At 36.3% G+C, this 27,562-nt stretch overlaps 1 long non-coding RNA gene across 2 annotated transcripts; it reads left to right on the top strand.

The window, feature by feature from the left end:
* Positions 1–1,240: 1,240 nt before the first annotated feature.
* LOC147840664 (uncharacterized) lies at positions 1,241–27,077 on the top strand. 2 transcript variants are annotated; one of them, XR_015509676.1, is made up of 3 exons: positions 1,241–1,357; positions 10,896–11,000; positions 26,462–27,077. It is a non-coding gene; the product is annotated as an uncharacterized LOC147840664 (long non-coding RNA). The 2 variants fall into 2 exon arrangements; XR_015509675.1 differs by lacking the exon at positions 1,241–1,357 and adding an exon at positions 6,443–6,753.
* Positions 27,078–27,562: the final 485 nt, after the last annotated feature.

Genomic DNA, 27,562 nt, shown 5'->3' with positions numbered 1-27,562 from the left:
CGCGGATCCGCGAAAACAAAAAAACGCTCGAATACGTACCTCCCGGGACGTAAATCGCGGTCCACAGAAACGTCCGCGGGGCTATGTTTCCACAATGAGCCCGGGTTGCAATCTGTCCTTTTGAAAACACTATGGGTTGGGTTTAGGTCAGTCAGGCACTTGCAAGAGAAGTTGGAGACCTGAAAAAATGTACACAGAGGCCTTTTTCACGAAAACGCACCTCCTGGGTTGTATTTCGTTCTCTCCAGAAATGTATACCGGGGTACGTATTATAATTATCACGGGGTAATAATTCCTTACAATTATATAGTGCTTTTCTGGACTTTACACATTGGAGGGAATCTCCTCATCCACCTGGATGACGCAACGGCAGCCATATTGCACCAGACTGCACACCACTCACAAGCTGATTGGTTGAGAGGAGACAGAGTGATGAAGCTAATTATGATATTAGAATGGTTAGAAGGCCATGATGAACAGAGGCCAGTGGGTAAATTTGGCCAGGATGCCAAGGTTTTAACCCTTACTCTTTTTTTGAAGGACATTCTGGGATTTTTAACAACCACAGTTCAACCTCGGTTTGACGTCTCATCTGAAAAAGAAGTATAGAGTCCCCTTCACTATACTGGGACATTAGGACCCACACAAACCACAGGTTGGGCACCCCAGCTAGCCCACTAACATCACTTTTAACAGCAACCTAGCTTTACCATGTGGTCTCCCATCTAGGTATTAAAAATAAAAATTCTATCATCATTTATTCTCCCTCTGCTTTGTAAAAACCAATTTAAGTGAATATTGTTCTTCTTTAGAATGCAAAATATTATGTTTAAAGAATGCTGTTTGAACAATTGAGTTCCATAACATTTCCATAGTGTTTGTGTGTGTGTGTATTCTCCAAAATATGCTCTACTGTGTTTAACAGAGCAAAACACATCAAACCTTTTAAACACTTGGTGGTGAATACATAGTGACATGGTGCGTGGACTTTCCCTTTTTTATGTTACTGGCATGTTATTTGATTCAAATTACAGCAGCATTTAAATATCACTTTCAGCATGTCATTTGCTTGTGAGTCATTTAGTCTTCTTGCACAATTTGTATGTCAAGTCACAAAGACAAGTTACACAAATTTCTGTAGGTTATTTTAGTTTTTAATTGAGAAACAGAGCAGTCTTCAGTCTAACGATAGCTTATCTTGTAGTCACATGACTCTTTGGCTAACGTTCAAATATTCAGCAGTGGCGATGTAATTCTGCTAAAGTGTAGTTTAGTGCCACATTTCCTGTTGCCTGTGTTTTGCATCAGATCCTAGATACAGGGCGGCAGTTCGGAGACAGATCTTGGCGTGTGTTATGTAAGCAAAATAACTTTTGTAAACCGATGTCTGGATAATGTTTACTTTACTACTGTAATCAATTCAGCGCAGCTTTGGCTGTCCCAGCAAACCGAGCAGGTCTGTAGCTTTGTTTCCATTACAAAATAGCTCTCGTCTAGATTATAAAATCTTTCAGTGGAAAACTAAAGGAGAGGGGTTGCGATCCTATCCATGAAATCTCAACAATTGTTTAAAATTTGAAATGATTGAGTGAAAGATCTTCGTTAATTTAACCCACTGTGTTTTTTTTTTTTTTTGTGGATTAAAGGCAGGAATGATTCAAACAAAAGCTGATTGTTTGGCTTGCTCATAATCGAGCCATTGATCTAGGTCCTGGAAAGCACAAAATCCACCTCTGTAAAACCGTGCTGTCTCGACACATTGATTGCAGCTGTTGCCATGCCAGTGTGTAAAATGTGGATTAATTGCAGCTTTTCATTCTCCGATTTGCATATTCCTCTATAAAGGGGGGAGAGAGCAGCTTTTCTCATTGCTGATGGAACTGGATGAAACCCAGACAAGAGAAAGGGGTGATCTGTCTTTTTTTTATGTCATACCAAAAATGCAAACACACACACACAAACAGAATGAGTAGCAGCAGAATGACATCCAGTAAATATGAACAGGATTAAACTCAATTTGCGACGATGGCGCTGCGTGGTGACACATCTGAGAAAGAAAACGTTACATATCACACTCATTTATATATCACACTCTGTTCCTTGTGGATTTTATTGCTTGGTTTTAAACCTTTCTCGTTTCGAACAAAGCAAATTAGAACTGTTTTGGTCTTTTTATAGTGCATCCCATCTGATGTGTGAAAAATGTCACATGCTGATATTTGAAAATTAGATCAAGAATTTTTATTACTGTTTCTTTCACACTTAAAGAAGTGTGTATTAAATTATAGAGGATGAACTACAGTATAAACATTCATGAGTCAGTCTGGATGTTCATATTTTAATATTACTTTTAGATGGTAATATTTTTGCAGCCCTATTTTTGTCCTGTAATGTGACATATTTTATTATTTTAATTCATATTAAACATTCTCCCTCAAACGGCACTTGGTTAGCACTTTGCTATCCTTATTGCACCTAAAACTAAAAATTTTTATTTTATTTTCTGTTTTGTAAAAAGTGTAGGGTGTATGGTGTACAATATGCAATCTGAGAAATATCTTGGATTTTATTCAGGATTAGAGAATGATGACCTTTTTATGCAACATAGGCTCATTCTAAAAAACGTAGCCCTATATACATTTCTGGAGATCTCAAATTATGTAGCCAGAGGAATGTATGGCTGCATTTCGTCTTTAAAATGAATGCTAAAAGGCGGTATAACACTATTTACCGTTCCTGACTTCATACTTCTGTATGGACAGCTTTTTTGCTGTTATCTGTTTGTCCAGTGGCTCGCCGTGTACGTTTTTAGGATTTGAGAGGCAGAGTGGAGTTAACTGCTACAACAAGGTTTGATTCTGGCAAAGAACGGTTCCAGATAGCAGGTAGCACAAAAACAAAAGCCAAAATGTAAAACAAACAAGTAACTAAAAGGGTGAGAATGTAGTAAAATCTGAAAAAGTGGTAAAAATCAGGCTGCAGAATTACTTTTCAAAACACTGCCGGTTGTGTTTAGGGAAGGGAGTTTTTGATCAGGAGGATTTTTTGGGAGGATTGATCAGTCGGTTGGTGATTCAGTCAGTCCAAAGCAGCCTCTGGTGGATTTCCACGAGAAGAGCAGGCGCAAATGGCATTCACGAAATCATATACACAGCGGCCTTTAGTGGATTCGCGAAAACAAAAACTGCTAAAAAAAAATCTCATGGGATGTATTTGGCACTCTCCAGAAATGTATATAGAGGTACGTTTTCAGAATAAGGGTGAACCCTTTATCCATGAAGACTTTTTTTTAAACTTGTAACTACCAGCACTAATCTGTGCAAACAAGATTGAACAAGCATGGTAGTTGTTGTTTGTCTAATCTGGTAAATATATTGAGAATATGGGTGTAATTGTAATATAAATCAGATGCTAAATATACTGGGAAATTTAAGACATTGAGTGTAATAGTCAGTGGCGCCCCCAGAAAATTTTCTTAGGGGTGGCCAGAAGAGGCCGCACCAAATCTTGGGGTGGCACACAAAAAAATAATGAATTCAGTGTAATGTTATATTTTTGTTTCTGGTAAATGAAATAATGTAGTTTTTATTCATTTAATTAATTCTACTTGAAATATTGCAATTTATTCTTTGAAATAATCCAGCAAGTACATGTGCAAACCAAATAAAAATCTATGTTTATTTTAAAAACACTTTTCATATACTGTATAATTAACTTCTTTATTATACATCATATGAGATATGCCATGTCTAAAATTAATGAAGATTAATGAGTTTATTATTCCCAGAGATGGGTTGCAGCTGGAAGGGCATCCGCTGTGTAAAAATGTGCTAGATAAGTTGGCGGTTCATTCTGCTGTGGTGACCCTGGATTAATAAAGGGACTAAGCCGAAAAGAAAATGAATGAAAGAATAATGAGTTTATTAATTACCCAAACAAATGAACAAACTGAACAAAAGGCATTACTATACACACTCACTATAACTAATAATATCATTTATCCATATTGCTTTTTGAACCATTTTATTAATGCAGCTTCTTCTATTGATATACTGTGGCTTAAGGTAAATATTAAATAGCCATTGCTGTCTATTGAAGGTGTGTGCGTGCTGTCAAGGACGATCGGGGAGGGTAGTGGTGGTTCTAGTTTAAATGACACCCTGGGCGAACCACCCTATACACCCCCACCTCTCTTAAATTGTTAGATTTGTTATTCAATAAATATAACAATTTATTTATATTTATTCTAAATAAATACAATTAATATTAATATACAATTATTATTCTGAATAAATAACAGAAATCAGTCCTAAATATTACTGGAAAACAACAACTGGAGTGATATGCCAACATCACTTAAGAAACCTTTTGCATGAAAATTAATTATGACAATTCTAAAGAATACAAAAAATGTATTATAGAATTTTCTGTGATCTTAGACCAGATCATGGCTGAGAAATCATGTTATGAAGTCTTACCTCCCTGACTCATTATCCCTCCTTTCTGCTTTAAAGGCATGCTTAGTGAAAGTAACATCATCATCATCATCATCATATTATATAAACTTTAAACGACTTTCAAAACTCGCTGCGTGCCGACACTTCTGCACAAAAGGCTGTTACTCCGGTTTCACGGCGCATGAGCGGTGCCTATTATGTCGGCGTGCATGCAAACAACCAACCGGGATTCACACAGGAGTGCGTGAGGCGCGCGGGAATGGTTTTCCGCGCGCATGCGTCAGTTTGCTTTCACCAGCATTGAACCAGAGGGGGAGAGCTACGTCAGTAACACCAACAATAATTTAGTGACTGCATTTTATTTATTTATTTATCTAAATATTGGGAATTTATGAGTTCATTTAAATCAATAATGTCAACTGCAAAATTATATTGGGGTGGCCACAGGGGTGGCCAGAGTTTACCGAGGGGTGGCCGTGGCCACCCCTGGCCACCCCTTGGAGGCGCCCCTGGTAATAGTAAAATTATATGCTGCATTTGAACCCTTAAAGTAGCGAAAGGTAACAAAATATGCTTTAGTTTGTCCTCTTGTAATTGTTATAAAAACAAAAATATTTTATGCTTTTTGCAACAGATATAGATTGATCCTTGTGTTATATACAGTATGATATTTACAGTATAGAAGGTCCAGGTCAATGAAGATCCGAATATGTAATAATGACTGGCAAAAAATGAGTCATTTAAGAGTTTATTTTTTCTTTTATCTTAGAGTTAGACTGAGCATTCAGAAATCTCTTTGTTTGTGTTCTGAAGATGATTAAAAACCTCTAACTATAAATATGTATTTTTTTAAACCTAAAAACCTGCCTTAAAACAAATAAACAAGCAAACAAAAAAGATTAGCTCACCCAAAAATGAAAAAAAAAAACGAAAAAAAAAACAAGCAAAATAAAACAGGAGAGTGAATAATGAATAATTTTGACTTCAACTGCATATGAATCTATTGACTATTTATTCAGCAGTTTTCCAGTGTTGACCAATCAGAATCAAGTATTACAGAGAGACATCAAATAATGTCTTATAAATGACTTGCTATTTTTTTTGTGAACTTAATATTAAAAAAATGTTAAAGAAATGTTAAAAAAATCAATTCAAAAGTTCAATTTAAAAACACCAAAAATTACTAAATCTCCAAAACAAATAAGAAAAAAAGTCTGTTCTTAATAACTCAACCACATGTCACTCCACAAAAACTTCTGTGTGGCAAAACAAAATAGTAAAAAAAATTGTTTGCCTATATATTCTCCTCTGCATGAGGTCAGAGTGCACGTTTACTACAGGCATTACTACATTTAGCATTGGAGTCAACAGTGCAAAAAAATGTATTGCCCATAGTACTGTAAATGCACACCCTGATTTGATATGAAAGACATTGTTAAACAAAATTGTTTTCAGTTATTTTGGCATACAAATATGTTCTCAGAGCTTTGTATGATTACAGTTGAATCACATAAGTCACATGAATTGTTTTGAGGATGTATTTGTTTACATTTCTGCACTTCAAACATCTCAGGACTGCCACTGTCCATAGAGCATAGGTCTCAAATTGGATTTCTGGAGGGCCGCAGCTCTGCACAGTTTTGCTCCAACTCTAATCAAACACAGCTGGTCTAACTAATAAAGGTGTTCAAGACTACTAGCAGGAGTGAGTTGGAGGTGGTTGGAGCCAAACAATGCAGAGCTGTGGCCCTCCTGGAATTGAGTTTGAGACTATTGCTATAGAAGATGAGAGAGCTCTCTGATTTAATCTAAAATATCTTTATTTGAAGGTGATCATTTTGAAGATTTCAGTTGATTACCTTAGAATGACATCATAACATAATTTAAATTTTTGGGTGAGTTAATCATTTACTTTTGAACTATACCAGCACTAACTTGCTCAAACCAGCCTGAACGAGCGTGACAGCTCATGTTGTTCTAAACTAGCATTTTCAGCTCTTTGTATAATGCTTGATACATCACCAATTAATCTGTCAGACTGGAGTGCTTTTTTTCTGAGAGCTAAAGTAGTGACATTTAGCGAGGCTCAAACACCCGTCTAGCCTCAGTCAGTGTGGGCAGCACTTTGTTTCATTGGACAGAGATAAATTTGTCTCTGCTTGGCGTGGGTTCACCTGTTCTCATAGGAGAGCAGCACTTCTGAAACACGTCTCTCAGCCTTTTCTCATTCCCACAGACAGAGTGGGTGGTTCACCGCAACAAAACAGACGTGCTGCTTTGCATTTTTATAGTGTTAGTAAGTAGATGTTTTTTTTTTCTCACCTGAATGGATGATCATTTAGTTGGGCTTCAAGGTAATTGATTGTGACAATCACTGCTGTGGATTCTTTCCTATGGTGGACCGAAATATATATACGGCTGTCACTGAATGTCTTTTTTGCTTCTTATTAATTGATGAAATCAGTTCTTGTATCAGCGGTGTGAGTTTGGGATAGATGGTTTTGCTGAATGATTGACTATTTGATCTCGCATTAGTTTGGAGACTGAAAAGATAGATTGCTTATGGGCTTGTCAGTAGATTGGCTGGAGCAGATAAAGCAGTTTCCTGCCCTTTAATTAAAAATAAGAGATAAAAATGAATGTTTTTATCGGTGGAAGTAGAATCTATGAAGTAAAGTGATTGTGATCATGGAGTCTGTCTTAGCATCAGTGTTGGGGAGGTTACTTTGGAAATGTAATAGATTACAGATTACAAACTACCCTATTTAAATGTAATAAGTTACAGTAATTTCTGATTACTTTATAAAAGTAAAGTAACTGATTACATCTGATTACTTTTTGACTACTTTTAGGTTTCTAATGGACATTCTCAACTAAATCATTTTCAAGCATTTTTACCGAGCAGGTGTGACCTCACAGTAGTTCTGTTCACTTTTAGCATTTCAAAATCTTTCATCTCTTAAATTAAGATTATATTCATTTAATTTTAAAATACAGCCACAACTAAACCAGACCTTATAACAAAAAAATGTTTACTGTTGTTACAAAATCTTAATGTGAGTTAGTTGTGCAGGGTGATTTTTTTGTGGCATTTGCTATAAAAACATACATCTAAGCTATTTTTGCAATTTTAATTTTTAAATCCAAGCAACTTAAATCCAAGTGAGTCACATCTTAGTGATCAATAAATCTGTTATTGAAACATGAGGCAGAATAGTTCAGTTCAGTTATTTACTGTGAAAGATATACTGTACTAAACAGAAACAAATTATAGTATGTGACAGCAAAAACAAAAAACAATAAAACCAATAAAACCATGTGTTACACATTTAAAATATTATAGTCATTTATAGTAAAGGGAAATATTTAGGAATTAGCATTATATTGTGTATATATGAAGAGTTCAGGTGCAAAAACTTCTAAATGCCATCTGAAATTTTCTTCTAAAATGGCCATTTTTACAAACAAACAAACAAACAAACAAAAATGGTCTAAAGGCTTTCGTCCTAACCCTCCCCAACATTCTCACTCTCTTCATGGAATAGAGGGTGAGCCAAACTGAAGGTTCCCATGGGCCAACTTTGAGCCACAGGCCCTAGTTTGGGCATCTCTGATCAAAATAATGTATAGTTTATATTAAAACAACTGTCTTCATTAGGCATATTTTCTTTGAATTATACTTAGATACATCAGATTGTGTAATTAATTATAGTTTTTTTAAATTCTTTTAAACAAATTATATATTAAATATAATGGCCATATTGTTGAAGTGCCGTGATCATTCTGATGAATTCAAAATTTGTAAAATTAAAAAAAAGTTCATTGTAATTAATGTTAATGTTAGACGTTTGTGCTTAATAAAGAATATTTACTTAAGCTTGCCACAATTTTTCAGTTATTTACTGCAAAAAACATTCTTTACAGTTTACTACTGTAATATGCACTGCATTGTGGGTCATTTTAAAACTTTTACAGTAACTTAGGAATTTGCCTCTACAATATTCTACCGTCATTAAAGTAGTCAAGTACTGCTACTGTAGTTAAAGACAAATATGAGACAGTTAATGAAAAAAAATTTCACTTGTTTGGAATTTATTAAATTCAGTAGTAAACATTAAAACCAAAGGATTTGTACTGCTAAAGTAGAATGTTAAGAAGTGACAGTAAAAGTACTGTAAAATCTTCTTACTGTAAAACTTAAATTGTGGTAAAGGGCATTTTACCATAAAAAAGAAGTTGCGGTATTGCTTTTTTACTGTAAAATTACATTGCGGTAGGGCCCTGTTACTGTAAAACACATTCACAGGTGAGTTACAGTAAAGGGGCAGTTGTGGTAACTTATTGGCAGCAATGTTGCCAGCAAGTTACTGCATTTACCGCTTTACAGTTACTTTCCTGTCAATGTTTTTTTTTACAGTAGCAGGGCCCTACCGCATAATACAATAAAATGTCTAACAGTGTATTTGATCTTTACATCAGATTCATGTGCTGAAAGAGCACAGGATATTTGCTAAACCAATGATTACCATTGAAATCCAGCTGGAGGAAAGCAGCAGCTTGCATGTTTGGAGTACTTTGAACTTTTCCTCATGCAACATCATTCCATATTCTGCTCTGTTGCTCAGACAGTCAGTGTAGGAGTTTGTGTGTCCCACAGTTTCATCACTCGCTGATAGCTCTTCAGGGAGCAGATCTTCCCTCAAACCACAAAGTGAGACATGTCAACTTCTCCACACAGTCTCTGATCCCCAATGTGTGAACTCTGAGTACTTACACTTCAGCCCGTGTCACTTCCTGTTTGATTTGCGAAACAGTGTTGCTGCAGCCATAGTCACTGATGACTGATTCACTCGGGAGAAAAACAGACCAACAGATATTTATTTCCAGCTTTGAAGTTCTAAAATGCAGCAGAATATTTGCAGTGCTTCCAATTGTGAAATAATCCTTCAAGCTTAGAATGTGGGAAAGCAAAATACAGCAGTGACTGTTTTTTGTTTTAATCGTCTACTAGTTTGTTTCACAGAGAAGTGTCTGGGTAGCGTCATCTGAAAGGAATCTCCTGCTGAAGGTTGTTTTATGAATCGATCATTCAAGCTGATAAAGGTATCGCAGGAACAAGCGCAGAGATTCATTGCTATTATGAAAGTGCGGTTATGTAATATAACCTACCCTTAATCATGTTTATGGAGAAAGCGGTTTCAGCATTCTGTTGTGTGCTGCAAAATAGTGACAAGCTGTTTGTTTGTAAGATTTGATGATCTAGTTTGTCTCAAAGTTTAAACAGTGTCAAGATATTTAAAAAAAAATCATTTTTAACTCTTCAATTGTTCTTCCGATCGGTCTCCTCGTCCAGCTGTTGTTTCAGATAAAGTTTTACCTTTAAAGTTTTATACCTACATTCCTTTGTTTATTTTGTAGTCCTATAAAATGCAGGATGATTAGCTAACCATCCATCACTCATTTATTCAACCCAGGCTAAATTCTGAAAATGAACCTCTACATACATTTCTGGAGAGCGCAAAATAAACCCCAGGAGCTACATTTTTTTGCAGTTTTTGTTTTCACGAATCCACCAGAGGCCGCTGTATACAGGCCCGGATTGGAGGACCTAATCAGGAGGACCGGGAGAATTCCCGGTGGGCCGGTCCGTTTTTTGGCCGCGAGGGCTGGTGTCCCTAGCTCCAAATTAATGTATTTATTTACTTGACCACAGTCTTCTTATTCAATATTTTACCGCAGCTCTGCTCTTTTTATCTACTTTCTCGCAGCCTCGTGATGAAGATGGAGCCTGCAAAAGAATTTTTTAGTAATTGTTGTGGTCGAGTGGTTAGCACGTTAGGTTTCGACGCTAGCGACCCTGGGTTTGATCCTCGTCTGAGTAATTTTTTATTTTTATTTTTATTGTTAAGACATATAATACTGTTAGGGTTGTTGAACATTTGAAGTTTTAAAGCAGCTGTTTTCTCAAAAAAAGACGTGATAGTGTCATTAGAAACTGAATTGGAAATGACCTTATTTCAATATTGTCAGTCGTGAACTGAGGTGGGCCGGTCTGAGGCTTGTAACTCCAGGGCTGAAAAGGAGTCCCACTCCGGCCCTGGCTGTATACGCTTTTTAAAATCTCAAATTTCGCTCACGAGTGTCATTCACGCCTGCTCTTCTTGCATAAATACACCTGAAAACTGACTGACTGATTACCCGCCCCCACCACCTCCTTAACTCAATCCAACCAATAGTGTTTTCAAAAGCACCGATTGACCCGCCCACCCACTTCCATAAACCCAACTGACAGTTTTAAAAAGCAATCCAGAAAAAGCCGTTGCCTATTTTTACCATATTTTCAGATTTTACCACTCTCTTACACTGTTATTTACTTGTTTATTTATTTTTTGGCTTTTGTTTTTGTCTTACATGCTTTCTGGAACCGTTCTTCGCCAGACTCGAACCCCATTGTCATGGTCATCTCCGCTCTGCATCTCAAGTCCACCGATGTACATTGCAAGCTACTGGACAATCTGGTAACAGCGAAAAAGCCGTACAGAGGTAAGTGGGTAAAGGAACAGTGTCATACCACCCCGTAGCATTTGATTCAAAGACGAAATGCAGCCATACGTACTTCTGGCAACATAATTTACGGCATAATTCTCGAAATGTATATAGGGCTACGTTTTCATAATGAGCCAGTTGCAACCATCCATTCATTCGTTTTCTTTTGACTTAGTGCCTTATTTATCAGGGGTTGCCACAGTGGAATGAACCACCAACTGTTCTGGCACATGCTTGATGCAGCGGATGCCACGACCCAGTACTGGGAAGCACACTGGGAAACACACACTACGACCAATTTATCTTATTTAATTCACTTATAGCACATGTCTTTGGATTGCACCCGGAGGAAACTAACAGGAATGTCAACTGGTCCAGCCGGGACTCAAACCAGCGACCTTCTTGCTGTGAGGTGACAGTGCTAACCACTAAGTCACCGTGCTGCCCCCCATCCATCATTGCTAGGGTTTAAGAGTGATTTTCACACTGTGTTTAAAAACTGACAATAATGAACCATAACATTGGTAAAGAATAAACTATAGCATTATACTTAACCAGTAATAAGCGATAATGTACATCCAGCTGGTTGTTCACACAGAATAAATCCCTACAGGTTTATCAGGTAAATAAGACTGCAGGGATTATTCAGTAAAAGTAAATATAAAACAGCTACTTGCACAAATCGAAATGATCAGACAGAAGACATTAATTGAACTGTTAAAATGTAGCTGTTTAGGGTTAGGGTTAAGCTCACATAAATAATATTTTTCTACACTTTTCTATTTCTAATTCAATAGCAAAATATTGGCAAATATTCAAGTGTATTGTAACATACAATGAAGCTTAGTCAGGCATGCAATCGTCAAACAGGAACAAAAAGATACATGAGGGTAATCCAGAATCATATTCATGGTCACAGGCAAAATGGTTGATAGAGGTGGCAAATCAACACACATGAGAAAACAAGGTAAAGGTCAAAAGCACAGCATGACTAGACAAGAGAACACTTAGAATTGTTACAACAAACAAACAAGACTCAGCAATGTGTGCGTGTTTGAGAGGTGAATAAATAGTCTAGATAATCAGTCCATGATGAGATGTGTGTGTGTAATCAGGGAGAAAACTGGAACTGGTGTGTGAGGTGCATGATGGGATTTGAAGTCCAGTTCTGTGACAGTTTTGTAGTTCTCCAGTGATTCTCCAGTTAGTGATTGTGACAAGTATATTGAAAAAAAGATTAATTTGTGCTACATTTTTCACGGTAAGTGGTTGCAAACTATTTCACATGGGTTGAATTTAAACAAACAAATTAAATTAAGCTTAATTTGTTTGTTTAAATTCAGCTCATATACAGTCAATTGTTTGCAAAAATTTACCTTAAATTTTGTAAATCCAGTGAATCGTTTTTTTTCATTGCTGACTGACAGTCAAGCAATATAAAAATAGGTTCAGTAACAGAAAATATGTTTGATAGAAAACACTTAGATGAGCCTGTATTATTAGTTTAATCAGTTGTTATTATCGGGGGGGGGGGGGGGGGTGACATGCCCTTATATGGTCGTGATTGACTAATCAGAATCACTATTCCAGGGAGCAGTGTTATAATACGTTATGCAGAATATAGACAGGTGCTGAATAATATTGCTGCTGCTGTAGATATATTGATAGAAAGCTTCTAGTCTGGCATACGACCCCCCTTGGTCTCGATTAGGCAGTGTACATCACTGATGTTGATCCCAGGCAGATCCACAAGGAAGAGTACAGCATGACATCTTGACAGCTGACAGTTCAATGCCTGAGCTGGCTTATTGAATAGCAAAAAATAACAGTGAATATAGCCCACTGAAAGGCTTTCTGTCAAATTTTGACATTTCTCCTTCAAACACTGACACAATCATTTATATTGGGGCTGTCAGTGATTAAAATATTTAATGTAATTAATTACATGATGTGGATATTAGTTAATTTAATTAATCACAATTAAAAGACACTCAGTCAACCACAAAAGAAAATTTGAAGCAATTATTTGTTAATTAAGAAAAAAATTAAGAAAAAGGCAAGGAAAATATTTGCAACCAAAAAGTCCATGATAGCTCAAAAGTACATGTTAGTAAACAAATGTGTCACGATTTGCTCTATCACAAAAGCACAGGTCACAGGAATTAACACATGAAGGAACAGAATGACAATATAATACAGGACAAAGGAATAAATTGAACTCAAGGGTTCAAAGTTGTTGCTAGATCGAATATGTTTGTGGCCAGAAGTTAACAAGAATTATTTCAATTATTTATAAAATTTCCCATTAATTGTATTTTATTAACGTCCACCCCTACTCCAACCCTAAACCTAACCATCACAGTAATGTAAAGACAGTAATTGTACCGAGTATTATTTATGTTATCTGTTATATTACCCAATAAAGAGTATTTTTTAACACCTAACCCCACCCCAACCGTCACATTACAGTAAAAAATGTATTATTGTTATACCGTTTCATTAATAAAAGCTGCTATTCATTCATTCATTCATTCATTCATTCATTTTCTTTTCAGCTTAGTCCTTTTATTAATCCGGGATCGCCACAGCAGAATGAACCACCAACTTATCCAGCACGTTTTTACACAGCGGATGCCCTTCCAGCCAACCCATCTCTGGGAAACATCCACACACACTCATTCACATTCATACACTACACACAGTTTTAGCCTACCCAATTCACCTGTACCGCATGTCTTTGGGGGAAACCAAAGCACCCGGAGGAAACCCATGTGAACACAGGGAGAACATGCAAACTCCACACAGAAATGCGACCCAGCCAAGGATTGAACCAGCGATCTGTGAAGCGACAGCACTTCCTACTGTGCCACTGCATCGCCAAAATGCTGCTATATTAATGTGCATGTCACACGTCCAGCCAGCCACATATGCGATCTAGACTTTACCAAGTGACAAATACACAAAACATGATTAAACTGATTACAAACAGGGGAGCAACACAGGTGGAACTAATAAAACTGACGACTGGCGAGAAAACTGAACAAACGAATCACATGACATAAACACAACACATGGAACACAACACATTGGAAATCGCATGACACAAACACATGGAAAACAACATAGAAACACCAGAATGTGACAAAAATTTACCTAAAATAAATATTTGATGTACAATCCTTTCGGTTAGCACTGTCACCTCACAGCAAGAAGGTCGCTGGTTTGAGTCCCGGCTGGGTCATTTGGCATTTCTGTGTGGAGTTTGCAAGTTCTCCCTGTGTTGGTGTGGGTTTCCCCTGGGTGCTCCGGTTTCCCCTACAGTCCAAAGACATGTGCTATATGTGAGTTTAATTGAGTGAAGTTTATTCATAAACTAATTTCGAGAGGATCACGTGCTTATGATTTATCACGGCCGGTCTCGCATTTGCTAATCACTATCTTCCAATCATATGAGCCCTAAGCTACTATAAATAGCCACAGTTTTCAGTTCACTTTATCTTCGTTTGGAAGAAACCCCCCTCCTCCCCTATTCTCCTCCTTTACCTCTGATTGGGCGGCACGGCGGCCCAGTGGTTAGCACTGTGAGCCCCACAGCAAGAACACTGCCAGCCCTGGTTCCACAGGACCGGTGGGTGTTTCTGTGAGGAGTTTGTATGTTCTCCCCGTGTCCGCGTGGTTTTTCCCGGGTTCTCCGGTTTCCTCCCACCATCCAAAGACATTTAACATACATAACAATCAAGCTTTGTCTAATCCCTTGTGTTCCCTTATCTACCGCAGCAGGGGAGTTCTGAGATCCTCTTGCTCTGCCAACGGGAGGAAGCCCCGGGCTCGAGGAGCCCTTGAGCTCGGGGCTCTCTCCCGAACAGCATGCCAAACAAGCTTTTGTAAATCATCAGCTAAGTGTGAACTCTTGAAATAAACTAAATTGGCCGAAGTGCATGTGAGAGTGTGTGGATGTTTCTCCAGTTCTGGGTTGCAGCTGGAAGGGCATCCGCTGTGTAAAACATATGCTGGATAAGTTGGTGGTTCATTCCGCTGTGGCGAATAAAATGACTAAGCTGAAGGAAAATTAATGAATGAACAACCCTTTATGTTCCCTTAGGCCCCAATGACAGCTCCCGCACCTTTATTTCTGAGAGTTAGTGGTGGTAAATGTCTTAGTGAGTAAGCCATTGATTTATTGTTTCATACATTTCATACTTTTACATGACTGATGCTTTCAGGTATGAAGTAAAAGCATTTTTGAATTGAATTACAGCTTTACCTGATTTGTTCAAAATGTGTATTCATTCATAAATAAACCTTTCACTGCATGCATTTGATTCAAAAGGGCTCATTCTTAAACCCTTCGAATCTCAAATGTACCGTATATGGAGTGTGCCACACCAAAAAACTTCTCTGCACAAAGGATCATAGTGGCCCGAAGTGTCCTTCTAGCACTTTGATTTGGAACGACACTTAAGGCAGCCATGAATGTTTTCACTCAGAATTTTCCTTCAGACAATGATAAATATCCCATTTGGAACGCACTGATATGTGTTGAACTTGATTTTAGATCATAATTCCTATTATTTGAGTTGTTAGCAGCATGTTCATCAATATAGTGAACTGTATGAAATGTTATCTGTGTGTGCTAAAAAATCATAATAAACTTGATAATTACTCAAATTATCTCTAATATGAATTTATTAATTCATTAATTTTCCTTAGATTTATTAGAGGTCACCACATTGGAATGAACCGCCAACTATTCCAGCATATCTTTTACACAGTGGATGCTCTTAAAGCCAAAACCCAGTACTGGGAAACACTCATACACACACACACACACACACACACACACACACACACACACACACACACACACACACACACACACACACACAAACTCAATCTCAATACACTACTAATTTAGTTCATCCAATTACACTAAAATGTCATTGTCATTGGACTGTGGGGGAAACCGGAGCACCAGGTGGAAACCCACGCGGACACGAGTAGAACATGCAAACTCCACACAAACATGCCATCTGGCCCAACCAGAGAATTTCTTGCAGTGAGACGACAGCACTAACCACTGAGACACGGTGCCACCCTTATAACTAAGATTAAAATAGTAAAATAGCAACGTAAAAATTGAAATCGGGGTTCTTTTAGACTAAAGCTTAGAACAGTTTCCAGCTTGAAAGGCTTCCATGTCTTACAGTTGCTGTCTTGTGCACATCATAGAAAATAGTTTCATCCTTGTAAAACCACTGTTGTTAGACTGTTAGACAGAGAGCTCTCTTTACAAGGAAACACTGACATCTTACCGCTTTGACATTGTGTCTTCCTGTTTACACTGCCTGGGGAAAAAAAAATGCTTTAAAAAAGCTGAGTTAAACAAGGTGCCTGACATAGGTGATAATTGTAGGTACTTTTGTGGATATTTATTTGTCAGAAGTAACAAAGCATTCCTAATGTCCTATAACAAATGTGCAGCCTCATGGCTCCTGCTCCCACATTACTGCTTTCTATGCACCAATAAAACTGTTCAGCAACCCGAAAACCAAAACAGTTTCAGTGCGGGACTGATCTGAATGTGCTCACTGATCAACCCTCAACATTCTTTCAAAGACTGCGCTGTTTTAAAACAAAAGGTAGTCTTTTAAGATGGCCACTGACGCACTGCTAGTGACCTTTTGAGGTAAACATTTGGCTTCCTGCAATGCAGTGGACACTGTTGTGAAATCTGCTGAGGTAAATGTCGGAACAATCATATAGTATATAATACAGTATTGTTTCACACCAAACTACACAGATTTTCAGTGTAAAAACAGCTAAATTTTTATTAAAATCCTTGAGCTGCTAAAGTGACAACCCGCACTGAGTGCACTGATTTCAAGTTCATAACACTTTTCAAATAATTTTGAATTTCATTAGAGATGGGAAAACTCAATTTGCAAAACCTTGATGCTGTTAAAGTATAAACCAGTTTTATTTTCCTTTGTGAATGTATGTTTAAACACATTAGCTCATGGAGGATCCCATTGTTGGGGTTTCCTCTTGCCAGTGCAGCTGTGGTGAGTAACTAACTATGGTTTAATGGTTATAATAGGTTCTGAAGCATGTAAATTGTTCATCATGACTGGCTATGAAGGTGGACAGGATGGGAGTGACCGATGACAATCTGGTTCACTAAGCTGCAGCTTGGGCAGATCGCTTGTGGTCATTTACTTGTATATACAGAGTCACGAATGAGTAAATTCAGGCTGTGGTTGTGTTCAATTGGTTAGCTGTTAACCCTTTCATTCACACGATTGTTCAGAGCATCAGCCAGAATCCAGCAAATGGATCGAAGTAGATCAAATCTACCCAAAATATTGAATTAATTTATGCTTGTGTACTTTTTTTGTGGGGGTTTTGTTTGTTAAAGCGCCATCTAGTGGTATCCAATAAACATTTTTTCCAATTATTTTGTGAAAAACTTTCTTGGTTGAAGCAGATATTCATGTGCACTTTATGTTTGTATAATATTGTTTTTTGCTGCAAAACTTAAATTAGATAAATCTGGGCATTCAATCTTTCAATGTTTCTTTAAATGAGCTTTAAACTGTTGTATGTCTCTAAAATGGCCGCAAGGGGGCAGTTCAGAGCTACGTATAATTAAATTGCACATGAACTGAGCTGCATTGGAGAGAAATTCAGCAAGTCTTTGTGTGTTTAATACTTATTTCATGACTCTTTTGGACACAGTCTTATAGGAAATACATTAAAGTGATGCAAGATTCATCCTGAAAGCTTAAAACCACCATAATTTTAGAACACAATAATTAGCACACGACTACACAGAACAGACTGAGAACAGAACATTCTACAATTGGTTTTGTGTGTATGTCTGTGATTTTCTAACATATGCAGCACTGAGTGATACTGTATGTTATCAAGCTAAACTAAACCCTGGTTATGAATTATTTTTAATGGCTTATGCTTGAGTTTATATTGATTCTGAGTATTAAAAGTTAGTTAAAAAGGCTTAAGAGATGTAATCAATAGTCCTTGTAACATACTGGTTAATTCAGTGAATACATTATAACCGTTAAACCCCTGAGGCAGATTTTGGTGGACTATAGTACAGTATATACTGTAGTGTCATACCTGCTGTTAAGTCTAGTGGAAAAAGCTTAACTTTTGGAACTTTTGAGCTGCTCAATGAAAGATTAATGTTGCACTTAATTAATGCCAAGCAGGGAACAGCGAAAATATTTTTGTCAACCCCAAAACAAAGCAGCATTAGCCATCATCGATGTTAACCTTTGGCAGACAGTTTGACAGCAATAATGGTAGCTATAAAAATCACATTGTTATATGTACCATACTGTTGAGCCTCACTCACCAGGCACTTTATTAGAAACACATCTTGCTAGTTCCTTGTTTTACCACTATCTGAACTTTGACAATTGCCTTATTTGCTTGCAGACTTGTGGGCTGCATATTCTATGACTGTTTATGTATCTGCCATTCCAGATCATCGTAAAGGTTCTTTATTGGATTCAGATTTGTCAAATGTGGAGGGAATTTAAGTTTAGTGAACGCATAGAGATGTTCAAACAAACAGTTTGAGATGTTTTGTATGGTGCATTATTCTGCTGTAAGTAGCCATCACAAGATGTGTACTCTGTAAAAAATTATCTGACCACTTAGTCATGATTGCATCTATTTTAGTTCATCGTAACTTATTCAACTATGTTAATCATGTTCTAACCTAATTTTATAAGTCAGTTAACATAATTTAAGTTCAACGGACTCATACGGTTAATTTGATTCTACTTAAAAATGTAGGTAACCAGGAATTTTTTACAGATGATCAACAAATTCACATAGCCTGTGGTGTTTAAACCATCCTCAGTTGGTTATAAGGTGTGCAAAGTGTGCCAAAAATACTATATAATCACCAGCAGTCTGAACTGTGTATAGGATAAGATGCATCCATACGTTCATGTACTTTTATTCAGTTTTGGTTGATTGGAGAGGAGTGTCAGTGTGCTCTTCTTTTTCTACTGCGGTAGCTCATCTATTTCAAGGTTTGATTTGTCTTCTGCAGACCTTGGATTAAACAAGTGTTTCTTTTGTGTGTTTCTGTTGCTTTTCAGCTCAAACCAGTCAGATTATTCTCTTCTGATTTCTGGCAACAACAAGGCATTTTCACACACAGAACTGCTGCTTGGTTTTCTCTATACTCTAGAGATATTACATAAAAATCACAGTTGATGAGTAGTGTATAAAATACACTGACCAGCTTGTCTGACAGCAACAGCCATCACATTAAAAATCAACCCAGCAGGCACAGGATGTCAACATGACTTCAGATTGACATTGTAACATTTAGTCTGAAAATGAAAATCAGGTTGACGTCAGAACCCAACGTCAGGCAGACATTCAACGTCAACTTACTTTCTAACGCAACCTAAAAACAACAAAATATAAATGTCTAATGATGTTACAGCTTGACGTTGTGTGGACGTTACCAATATGACATCTATAAAACATTGGATTTTGATGAATAAATGTCAGTATTTGATGTCAATATGACATTGGTTTAAGATGTTGGCTTGACGCTGGGTTTTGGTCACTTTCCAACGCCACCTAAAATCAACCAAATATCAACGTCATTTCATGTTGTTATTGGACGTCAAAATAACATCCTTAGATGCTAGTGACATAGTTCTAACGTAATAATAAAGTCTTACAAGGTTGTGTGTCTGCTGGGAGCCGTTTCTTCACTCTAATACTTGGACTGAAGATCGTCTTGCAATATGATTGGCTGATTATTAGTGTTTACAAGCAACTGATGCCTAATAAGGTGACTAGTGTTGAATAAAAAACAACAACATACATTTCTATTCATTCAACTTGGATTCCAAATAGCACTTACAGGCCTTGGTTACTCGCGGGGGATGATGGCATCCGCAAAATGTAATTTCCACATTTTTCATCCAACAAGAGAAGCATTAGAAACTAGCAGCAAATACTATTATGCAGTGTGAAATAAACCACTAAAACTTAAATATTTATGCATTAAAAGACCTTGTAAGCATTCAAAGCACTGTAATATGAAACATATTTCTGTTTATGGTGGGTTTACACTGTGTGCTAACAGGGATGAGGAGCGTCAGGAATTGTTTCATGCTGGGTGTGGATGTAGATTTGGCCCAAAGCAGGATTAAAACAGGTGACCCCTCTAATGAGCCTTACTGACCACCGAACAGCTGGACGCCCTGAGACTCACTAACAACTGTTGAAAACTTCGTTTCTCCTGAGAGAGCTTGTTTAATAACCGAGTAACTTCTGATGTTAATTATCTATGACTAATTTATTTTTAAGCACCTCCTCCGGCACAAATATAATATGGATTTATCTTTCTGCTCATTACTATTTCAGCATCTGCTATAAAATCTCATGAAACAAATTGGTTTTAGGCCAAAGTTTCAAAGCACAAAATGGTGTACTCTAGATAAATTATGTTCTGAATATTATAATGAAAGTAAACCACTTTGATAATGTCAACAAAGTTAATTTGAGAGAGTTTTAAACTGTATGTAAGAATTTGTATGTATTATCATTATTTTAATGCAAATGGCTTGTAATAAAAATGGAAAAATCACATATTCCTGGCTTCCTACAGTAGGCTGTCTATAAAAATCTGTAGACTTTTTATATTAGCAACTTGGTATGCTTTGTTTCAGGGAAAATGGCATTTACATGCACTCCCAAGGGTTCTGTAGTATTATTTACATGCCTCCCTTTAGTTATGTGATGCATGAAACAAATATAATAAGTGTATTTTACCTGTAGATTTTTGTAATAGTTGTTTTAAGTGATTTATTTGAGAATAGGGTTAATTATAGAGTTTATACAACAGTTCTGTCTGGGTCTTGAATCTGATTGGCTGATAGCCGTGAGATATTAAAGTAATATCAGCACTCATACAGCCTTGTGATTTACTCCGCCCACAGGAGTGGCAAGCAGAGGACTACAGTTTGACAAATATTGCTGCAGTGGGACAACATAATGTAATTTTGAGGCATTTTTAGTTGAGAATGTAGTTGTTTCAATTGCAACTATGCAGCTTATTTAGAAGGGCAGAGCCTATATTATATATTCAGAGATTCAGCACATTGGACTGTCATACTGAGCACAGTGGCGCCCCCAGAAAATTTTCTTAGGGGTGGCCAGAAGAGGCCGCACCAAATCTTGGGGTGGCAAAAAAATCTGAATTCAGTTTAATGTTATATTTGTGTTTTTGGTAAATGTAATAATGTAGTTTTTATTCATTTAATTAATTCTTCTTGAAATATTGCTATTTATTCTTTGAAGTAATTCAGGAAGTACATGTGCAAACCAAATAAAAATCTATGTTTAGTTTAAAAACACTTTTCATATATATACTGTATAAATAACTTTTTACGTGCTTTTATTGTACATCATACGGTATATGCCATGTCTAAAATTAATGAAGATTAATGAGTTTATTATTCCCAGGGATGGGTTGCAGCTGGAAGGGCATCCACTGTGTAAAAATGTGCTAGATAAGTTGGCAGTTCATTCCACTGTGGCGACCCTGGATTAATAAAGGGACTAAGCCAAAAAGAAAATGAATGAAAGAATAATGAGTTTATTAATAACCCAAACAAATGAACAAACTGAACAAAAGGCATTACTATACACACTCACTATACCTAATAATATTATTTATCCATATAGCTTTTTGAGCCATTTTATTAATGCAGCTTCTTCTATTCATATACTGTATCTTAAGGTAAATATTAAATTGTCATTGCTGTCTATTGAAGGTGTGTGCGTGCTGTCAACGACGATCGGGAAGGGTAGTGGCGGTTCTAGTTTAAATGACACCCTGGGCGAACTCATGTTATGAAGTCTTACCTCTTGACTCATTATCCCTCCTTTCTGCTTTAAAGGCATGCTTAGTGAAAGTAACATCATCATCATCATCATCATCATATTATATAAACTTTAGTCGACTTTCACCTCTGCACAATAGGCTATTACTCCGTTTCACGGCGCATGAGCGGCGCGTATTTTGTCGGCGTGCATGCAAACAACCGGGATTCACACAGGAGTGCGCGAGGCGCGGGAATGGTTTTCTGCGCGCATGCGTCAGTTTGCTTTCACCAGCATTCAGCATTGAACCAGCACTAAGGGGGAGAGACAATGAATCAGCTACGTCAGTAACACCAACAATAATTTAGTAGTTGCATTTCATTTATTTAAACATTGGGAATTTATAAGTACATTTAAATCAATAATGTCAACAGCAAAATTTTATTGGGGTGGCCACAGGGGTGGCCAGAGTTTACCGAGGGGTGGCCGTGGCCACCCCTGGCCACCCCTTGGGGGCGCCCCTGACTGAGCAACTGATTAAACATTTCATCACAAGATGGCGACAGAGACCGCAAAATAAGTCCCTAGGGGAAAAAAAACAGCACTTTTCAAACGACAGCTGAACAAATCATTACAGAGTAAGTAAGAGACATTCTAAGTCAATCTCTCTCTTTTGTTTTTTGTAGTTCTGTATTTATGCCACAGTAATCTGGTAGTGTTTGGTTTGCTCTTTCTTTTTTATGGTTAACTGTTGTTATTTCCTGATTGCAACAAAGAAATACAGGGAAATCTCAGTGTAGACTGATGACATTTCATGCCGTTCAGCCTTATAATCTTAAAATGTGAGCAAAATCACCTGTTATGTCATCATTTCAGACATTAAGCAAGATGATCATTCAAATATTATCTCTACACCTCCCACCAGAGCCGACATACATTCATATCACACTGTTACTTGATACTCATACATCAATTGAAACCTAAAAGAATGGAGTGTCTGAATGGAAATCCACAGAAGTCAACAAAATAATTCCTTATGACTAGAACACTTGAACACAAAACTAATTTTACTTAAATAAGTCAACAAAATGATTCCTTCTGACTAGCAAAAAGTAATCCAAGCAAACAAACACACATTAAAAATAAAATAACAATGACAAGTTATACTGCACTTCTTCACTGAGTGCTGAGATGGCTTTAAATCTGATTTACATTGGCTTTTATGCAAATCCATATTAACATTTCAAATTAAATTAAACATTTTAAATTAAATCAAAATATGGAAAGTTGTTGTCAGAATTTTACTGTTAAAACATGGTAAAAACTGAATAAGAAATGTCTAAATTTTATGGCAAGTTACCGTAATTCATTAATTTAATGTGTTAATTCACCAATGTTGTAAAGAATTAACATTTTTGGACCATTGTACTTTGAAGAAGATGCTCAGTATCAATCTCACAACTACTAAACACCATAATGGTAACACATATGACACTAAAGTTGTGCAGTAAACATTATTTATCAACATTAGATGTTACATAAAACTCTAAACTCTAAAAAAAAAGAAAAAAAAAGAAAAGTAAAGTAGTGTCATGCAGGGAATTCTGGGAATGTCAATGCACAGTAATTCACAGACTACAGATTTTGTACTGTAGTATTTTTATTTTTTAAACATAATTACAGTTAATACTCTCTTAAAGACTCTCCTAATTCATTTTCACAACCCTTTTTTTTTTAACTCAAGGACAAGCCCAGACATCTGCGCCGTTGACATGCTTCCGTTTTGACCTCTGTTTTGCTGACCTGAAGTCATCTGTCATAAAAATTGTGTTGGCATGTTTTAACAACAAGCTTCCTTCATCTAGGAGAGCACATCAAATCAAAGACAGGCCGTAGCCAATGCGGTAGTGAACTAAAATAGCACTAATGACATATGTGGGTAGCATTGTCACAACCGAGCGCATCTCAGGCAAAAAATAGACCCGATAAGCTCAGTGATTGTCGCAGTGGAAAGACTGAATGACAACTGCAACGCTTGGAAGCTGTGGACACTGAAATCCACATGGAAAACCGCCAACATCACAGACAGAGCAGAGCATGCTTTTAATATCCACTAGATGCCATTGTTATTTATTAGCCCTGTTTAACCATTCTAAATCATTTCATCAATGCAAGTGTAATTGAAGTTTAATTATTTGATTCTATCACCCAGTATGCCACACAACCCCATTATTAAATCATGTACTCAGACACAGACAGTGTTATTACTGAACTATATCTGTAAATCTTTTGTCACTTTTAATTGTTATTTGCATGAGGAAACACAAAAACTCACACATTTAGGAAAGGCACTGCACGTTTAGAGCTACTTTAAGTGCTTTTTGCATCTGCTTGCATGCTTTAATGTTTTATTAAACCTTTAAATGGATGTTGCTCTGCATCTGTTATAAAATAGCCCGATACCATTAAATATGAACTTGAAATGTGGAATTAAGTATTACTATTTATTTTTTATGTTAAATAGTCTCAAATGGAGTTTAAGCTTTGTTGTTTTAAACACTTTATAGATTTCATAACAGATGTTAAAAGTTATGGATCAGTAAGATAAAAATTATTTATTTAATTATTAATTTATAAATTATTATTTATTAATTTAGTTATTTACTTATTTTTTTGTTTGTTTGTTTGTTTGATTGTTAGTTAGTTAGTTAGTTGGTTGGTTGGTTGGTTGGTTGGTTGGTTGGTTGGTTGGTTGGTTGGTTGGTTGGTTAGTTAGTTAGTTAGTTTGTTTGTTTGTTTGTTTGTTTGTTTGTTTTTTAAGTTAAAAATATTCCATAAATTTATTTGACTAAAATAACTAAATTATAGTTATATAATTATACAATTAATAGCTAAGGTCAACATAGGCTCATTCTGAAAATGTCCCCCTATATACATTTCTGGAGATCGCAAATTGTGTAGCCAGAAGTATAAATGGCTGCATTTTGTTTTTAAAGCAAACGATATGTGGCGGTATGCTGTTCCTTTTCATGCTTACCAGGTGACTGCTTACCTCCATATGGACGGCAAACAGATGCCACAAAAAATAAAATAAACAAGTAAATAACAGGGTGAGAATGGTTTAACAGTGCTTTTGAAAACACTATTAGTTGGGTGGGTCGTGTATAAGCTATTAGGTTGGGTGGTTATAGGAAATGGGTGGGTCAGTCAGTCAGTCAGTCGAAAGTGGCGTCGGGTGGATTCACGCGAAAACAGCAGGCACGAATGGCAATCGCGAGAGAAATTTGGGATCTTAAAAAGGGCATACAGCGGCCTCTGATGGATTCGCAAAAAACAAAAGGTGCAAAAAACATAGCTCCTGGGACATATTTGGCACTCTCCAGAAGTGTATATAGCTATAATTAGAGTTGCTTTACGTAAAAAGGAATTTAAATAATCCCCAAAAAATCACATTAATAATAACAGAGATTAATTATAACTATAGAAACATGAAAGAATAATTAAAATAATTGAAAACATTTAAGAAAAATGAGCATATGCAAAATTCAGGACAACCATTGAGACATAGTATCGTACTCATTATAGTACATTTAGTAATAATATATTATATTCCCGTGAGTCCATTCAATACTCTAGTCTTTAACATTCCACATTATTATTGATGTTACTTACTGTACTTACAGCGTAAGTCAGAACTATTAGCCCCCTTTTGAATTTTTTTTTTTACTTTTTTAAATATTTCCCAAATGATGCTTAACAAGTAAGGAATTTTTCACAGTATGTCTGATAATATATTTTTTTTTTTTGGAGAAAGTTTTATTTGTTTTATTTCGGCTAGAATAAAAGCAGTTTTAAATTTTTTAAAATCCATTTTAAGGTCAAAATTATTAGCCCCTTTAATATATTTTTTCCATTGTCTAGAACAAACCGTTGTTATACAATAGCTTGCCTAATTACCTTAACCTGCCTAGTTAACCTTATTTTACCTAGTTAAGCCTTTAAATGATGTCACTTTAAGCTGTACAGAACTGTCTTAAAAAATGTCTCGTAAAACATCATTTACTGTCATCATGGCAAAGGTAAAAGAAATTGTTATTAGGAATGAGTTATTGAAACTATTACATTTAGAAATGTGTTGAATCAGTCTTTGCTCTGTTAAAGAGAAATTAGGCAAAAAAAAAACAGGAAGGCTAATAATTCAGAGGGTTTAAAAATTCTGACTTCATCTGTACTTGTTTGTTTGTTTAAAAATATTCTATGAATTTATTTGACTAAAATGCTGTAAAAGTTTATGTAAATACACAGTAAATGCACACTCCAGCTGTAATTTGAGGTGCTTGACACAAAAAGGAATTTAAATAATCCCTAAATAATAACAGAGATTAAACATAACTAAAGAAACATTAAAACTATTTTAAATGACTTTAAGAAAGAGCATTGTAGTTGAGACTACAGTAGCACAGTATAGTTGCACAGTATATTAACTAATGTTTTTTTAGTTATGTTTTTAGCATCTCATTTAAATACATGAACAGCAGCTACACTAATTATTTTCTGTATTCCCTATTTCCACCTAGGGGTACTCATTCCGAGGTCTCTAGATATTGTCCAGCGCCAATGATGCGATCCAAGACCTGTGGGATCTTGTGGGCCAGCCTGACCTCCCGCTGGTGCCCTACTCACACCTGCATCTTCTCCACGATGGACTTCTAGCTTCTCCTGCCTCCGTTGCCTAGACTGCAGCTCCGAAGTATGGAAGTTTGGCCAGAAGAATAATGGTCGTGCACAACAAAGTCTAGTCTCTATGAAGGTTTTTTCTTCTCTTCACTTCATCAACTGTTGAAGTTTGTTTCCACACCACTGTCACCACGGGCTTGCTTTGATCGGGACTTGTGGAGCTGCGCTTATGTGGATTTGCTCTTCAGTGTTTAGACTTTCAGCAGAGAAAATTTAATCACACTGTACAAAACTGAACTTCAACTCTGAAATCTGGAATTTACTAGAACTTTGTTAAGCTGCCCTACACACAATCTACATTGTGAAAAGCTTTATATAAACATCAATTGAATTGAATACTTGATCATTCTAACATTGCACATCATTATTAATGTTAAAAACATGTGCTACCTATTTTTTTACACTAATATTTTTTGTAGAATTATTCAATGAATAAAACTTATTTGAAATCATTAATCAATTATAAAGTCTTTATTTTTGATCTTTTCAATTTAATCCATGCTGATTACAACTTTTTTTACAATGTTGTTATTTGCAGGCTTTCAAAATGCAATTGATATATAAATAAACATTAATTTCTTAAAAAAAAATTTAAAAATCTTGACTGACCCTAAACTTTTTAATGATATATAGCTAAATCTAAATGGAATGCGAATCGGACTGCAGTCAAATCAATCTACACAGGTGTGTGTCCCTCCTCAGGGAGCAAATGCCCTGAATAACAATCAAGCAGCATGTCAAATCTGAGCACACAAACAGGTGATGTTCTGGAAAAAAAACAAGCCTCAAAAAAGAAGACAAACTGCTTTAATGTCTAGCAAGGAAGGAGTATTTTTAAATCAAGCTTGAAGAGAACATAAAATCCTGTGGAAAGTCCCTTAAAGGAAGCGCTTTAGAAAACAAACGTAGTGTAGGTAATTCTGGGTTTATACACTATAGAT

The sequence above is a fragment of the Danio rerio genome, chromosome 15, assembly GCF_052040795.2.
Source record: "Danio rerio strain M-AB ecotype USA chromosome 15, GRCz13ab, whole genome shotgun sequence".
Lineage (NCBI taxonomy): Eukaryota > Metazoa > Chordata > Actinopteri > Cypriniformes > Danionidae > Danio > Danio rerio.
Note: the sequence above shows the minus strand (reverse complement) of the source record. Positions and strands in the feature narration are given on the sequence as shown.